General features: G+C 42.8%; 1 long non-coding RNA gene across 1 annotated transcript; it reads right to left on the bottom strand.

Annotated features, from left to right (window-relative positions):
* LOC109723766 lies at positions 821-1417 on the bottom strand. The gene is made up of 3 exons (XR_002219744.1): positions 1320-1417; positions 994-1060; positions 821-896 (listed from the first exon to the last, which is right to left on the bottom strand). It is a non-coding gene; the product is annotated as an uncharacterized LOC109723766 (long non-coding RNA).

Genomic DNA, 5253 nt, shown 5'->3' with positions numbered 1-5253 from the left:
TGGTAGTATGCACTCCCCACGGCAATCCATTTCGGCACCCAATCCCGCATGGACGAGCAACTGTCGAGTAGGCCAACTCCGGAGTGCCCGCTTGTAGGGAGCGACCAGCACAAGCGTGTGCGAATGAGCACGATGGCAAGCAAGCATATTCCATTGTCCACATGTCTCAATTATCATGGTTTCATTTGCAATGTTCTTACCCTTGATCCTCTGATCGGAATTTCAATATACAAATAGTAACAAGAACTAGTATCCACTAGATTGTAAACATGTAAGAGTAATGCTAAATCACATGGCATTATAATCTTTCCACTATTATGGCACTGTCAACATAGTCATAAGCATGTCATAGTTCTCTACTTTAGAGTCAAAGGAATGTCATTGTTCTCTACTTTATAAGTGCATCCTACATTTGTTCATGAGTCATTCTACAGTATTAGACATGATCATAAATACTTTTATGTTTGCAATCTCTCTATTTCATCTCTACTTCATAGAGGTACAATGTCAAACATATCAAACATGGTTGCAAAGATGTCCAAACTCATGTCAATCATATAGTCGCAAAAAGTGCACTACAAAACCCATTCTATAGTGACATATAGAACATAGGGGAGCTTCACTTGCTCTGGTTAGGTCAAACCCACCTATCACTAAGTTCAAAACAGCCCAACAGAAGCTCCAAACTCAGCTCACACGGTCTCTCGACCTACTGAAAACAAAGCATCAAAACCGCGTCGAAACGATTACTTAATAATCCAATTTCGGCCCCAATCACACATAGTACACAGTAATAACTTAATTCCCTGCTTCGGGCTAGCTTAATACCTCAAGTTGAGTCTTCAAGAGTTTTCACAAGTCAGCTAAAGTCACTCCAAGAGTCGATCGCACTCTCGCTGCAAACAACGTCGAAACGGCATCAAAATCGTTAGATACTAATAGATATAGTCGGAATCTTGTAAATTTAGTTTTCTCACAGAAATTTCAGCTTACCCTCAGTTGGAACACCTTCCAAACTAGTCTCCCTGGTCACCAAATTAGCCCCAAGTGGTTCAAAAACCTGCTGCGAAGGAACAAATCCAAACTGCATCAATTCGCTCAATTAATCCGCATATAGCTTCGAATTAGAGTCATAATTCACTATTTATCTTTATCAAGCTTTAAAACAACTTTTCTCTGAGCTAAAGTATGTAATTCACAGTCAAAATAACCTCTCTTTACTGCTGTAAACAACTTCTAGCTCAGTTGGAAGCAACAAAACTAAAAGGCGTCCAAATTCAATACTAAACCGTAAACTAGAGAGAAATCGAGTTGATTACCTCTCTAAAGCTGGGATTCAGCTTCCCCTGATAGTAACCTCACAGCAACACAGCAAAACTCCTTCTCCCCACGTGCCAACAACTTCCCTTGAGTCCTCCAATCAGCGAGCAACAAGCGCGGCGCGGAAACAGCGCAAAACGGCGACTTTTATGTCGAGGGAGAAAATTCTAGAGAAAGAAAGAAGTGGAGAGCCAAAAACCCTATTTCCCCTGAGCTTACAAGTGATAAGCATCCTCAGGGTCGAGCTGGGAGAGATAAGGATGGATAGATGAAGTGAAATGACCAAAATAGTCATGCTGCCACGCAGCTGCAGCTGCTACTGCTTGCTGTACCGGTACAGGGCGATGGCTGTACCGGTAGACAATGCAAAATTTCGAGAAAAAGGCTACAGCAATGCACTTTCTTGCTTTAAGCCATCCAATCACTCTCTAACTTGTCCAAAAACTTGTCCAAGCCTTTTAGAACATGTAGGATAGTTCCACATTCCATTCCACACACTCGAACTCCGCAATTTACACAAGTTCAGTGTATTACATTTCACCCCTCCTAAAAAGAAGTTTCGTCCGCGAAACTTGTAAATACTTACCTCAAGATTCCATCGAAAAATGGTAGGGATAGTGCTCTTGCATTGCACTCTCCAATTCCCAAGTGGCTTCTCGTTCATCGTGATTGCTCCAAAGTATCTTTACGTAGGAGATTTCGCGGTTTCGAACTCGTTTCACCTCTTGAGCCAGTATTCTTACTGGATGTTCCTCAAAGCTCAAATCTTCTCGTAAATCCACTGGAGTACTTTCCAATATGTGGGTTGGATCAAAAACATACTTTCATAGTGTAGATACATGAAATACATTGTGTACTCCCGATAGGTTCGGCGGTAAAGCAAGCCGATACGCTACAAGGCCTATCCGATCCAACACCTCGTAGGGTCCAATGAATCGAGGACTCAGCTTTCCTCGAATACCAAATCTCTTAAACCCCTTTGTCGGGGAAACCTTTAGGAATACATGATCGCCAACTTGAAATTCCAGTTCTCGCCGACGTTTATCCGCATAGCTCTTTTGTCGACTTTGTGCTGTCAATAGACGTTCTCGTGCCAGTCGAACTTTAGCTTCAGCTTATTGCAGTACATCTGGACCCAAAACTAATCTTTCTCCCACTTCGCTCCAATGAAGAGGTGATCTGCACTTTCTACCATAAAGGGCTTCAAAAGGTGCCATCTGAATGCTTGCTTGATAACTATTGTTATAAGCAAATTCAGCCATTGGTAAGAACTGTGGCCAACTGCCCTGGTAATCAATCACACATGCCCGCAACATATCCTCAAGGGTCTCGATGGTACGCTCAGACTGCCCATCACTCTGAGGGTGGAAAGCAGTACTAAAATCCAATCAGGTATCTAAGGCTTCCTGTAAACTCCTCCAGAAATGTGAAACAAATCGTGTGTCTCGATCAGAAACAACAGAGACTGGTACTCCATGTAGTCGCACAATTTCATCTAGATATACTTGTGCGAGTCTTTCCTCTGACCAGACCGTATGGATTGGGATAAAGTGGGCAGATTTGGTCAATCTATCCATAATTACCCAAATGGCATCGTGACCTGTTTGTGAGCGAGGTAAACCAACAATGAAATCCATAATAATCCTCTCCCACTTCCACACCGGTATGGGTAAACTCTGTAGTTTCCCTGCAGGAAGTCGATGTTCAGCCTTAACCTACTGACAGGTTAAGCATCTAGCCACAAAATCAGCAACTTTCTTTTTCATTTCGGGCCACCAGTAAGTTGACTTCAGATCTTTATACATTTTTGTACTCCCCGGGTGTAAAGTGTACGATGCCTGATGTGCTTCCTTTAAAATCTCCTCTTTAATATTTGGATCAGCAGGCACACAAATTCTATCACCGAATTTTAGCAATCCCTGATCATCCACTCGAAAATCGCCAATTGGATCAACAGTGATCTTTGCTCGAATCTTTTGCAGGGATTCATCTTGAGCTTGCTTTTCTTTAATTCGATCGATCAGGGTAGGTTGCACCACTAATGACATAAGTCTCCAAGGCGTGTCAGGATCTACAACTTCCAAATTCAACTGCTCCATTTTTTTTACCAACAGTGGTTGCATAGTTATCGACATCGCCAAATTTTTCGTCGATTTTCAACTTAAAGCATCTGCTACGACATTAGCTTTTTCTGGATGATAGAGGATGGTCAAATCATAATCCTTGAGCAACTCCAACCATCTACGTTGTCTCAAGTTTAATTTTCTTCTGAGTAAACAGATACTTTAAGCTTTTATGATCCGTGTAAACTTCGCAACGCTCACCATAGAGGTAGTGACGCCAGAGTTTCAAGGCAAAGACAACAGCTGCCAGCTCTAGATCATGTGTAGGGTAGTTCTTTTCATAATCCTTTAATTGCCGAGATGCATAAGCAATTACTCGGCCACTCTGCATAAGAACGCACCCTAATCCATTCAGCGACGCATCGCTGTAAACCACATAATCCATTCCAGTAACCGGTAGTGCTAAGATTGGGGCAGTAGTCAACCGTTCTTTTAGCTCTTGAAAGCTTCTTTCACACGCTTCATTCCACAGGAATTTAGCTCCTTTATGAGTGAGTCGAGTAAGAGGAGTAGACATCTTCGCAAACCCTTCTACAAATCTTCGGTAGTATCCCGCCAAACCAAGGAAACTCCGAATCTCTGTAACATTTGTCGGCCTGGGCCAATCTTTAATCGCTTTAATCTTCTTTGGATCCACCGCGATTCCTATTTCAGAAATTATATGTCCCAGAAATGCCACTTCTCGAAGCCAAAATTCACATTTCTTTAACTTTGCAAACAATTTCTTTTCTCGAAGTACTTGTAACACCACTCTTAAATGATTTTCATGCTCCTCGTCACTTCGAAAATATATCAAGATATCGTCGATAAACACGACCACAAACCTATCCAAATAGGGCTTAAAGACACGGTTCATTAAATCCATAAAGGCTGCTGGGGCATTTGTCAATCCAAATGGCATAACTGTGAATTCATAATGCCCATACCGTGTCCTAAAAGCGGTCTTGGAAACCTCTTCAGGCTTGATCTTAAGTTGATGATAACCTGACTGCAAATCGATCTTGGAATACACCTTTGATCCTTGCAGCTGATCGAATAAATCGTCGATTCGGGGTAATGGATGCTTATTCTTGATTGTGACTTTGTTTATTTCTCGATAATCCACACACAATCGAAGAGATCCATCCTTCTTCTTAACAAATAATACCAGGGCTCCCCAGGGAGATCACTCGGTCGAATAAAACCCTTATCCAATAAATCTTGCAATTGTGCCTTCAGCTCTTTCAACTCAGCGGGTGCCATCCTATAGGGTGCTTTTGAGATTGGGGCAGTCTCAGGGGCAAGATCTATCACAAACTCAACTTCCCTATCAGGTGGCATACCCGGCAACTCAGCTGGAAACACATCTCCGAATTCTCGCACAACTGGGACATCTTCAATCTTGACGGCTCCTCCGTCACTCACCGAAATGCTAGCCAAATAGGCTACACACCCTCTCCGAATCAACTGTCGTGCTCGTGAAGAGCTAATAGTCATTGCAAACAACGAACTCTGACACCCTTATAAACAAACTCTTGCTGACCCGGTTCCCTAAAGGTCACCGTTCTGTTCGTGCAATCTATGGTGGCATAATACTGTGTCAACCAATCCATACCCAAAACTACATCAAACTCACCTAGTTTGTGTAGTGCCAATAAATCCACTGGCATAATCCAATCGCCTACCCTAACTGGGCAGCGAGGGCAAAACTCACGAACATCTAGGGTATGGTCGGGCACGATCACTCGTCCCGGATGCAAAGTAGGTACTACCTGAATGCTATGCAACTCGGCGAACTGCCGATCAATAAAAGAATGCGAAGCACCAGTAT

Source organism: Ananas comosus, linkage group 18 (genome assembly GCF_001540865.1).
Source record: "Ananas comosus cultivar F153 linkage group 18, ASM154086v1, whole genome shotgun sequence".
In the NCBI taxonomy this organism is placed as follows: Eukaryota; Viridiplantae; Streptophyta; class Magnoliopsida; order Poales; family Bromeliaceae; genus Ananas; species Ananas comosus.
Note: the sequence above shows the minus strand (reverse complement) of the source record. Positions and strands in the feature narration are given on the sequence as shown.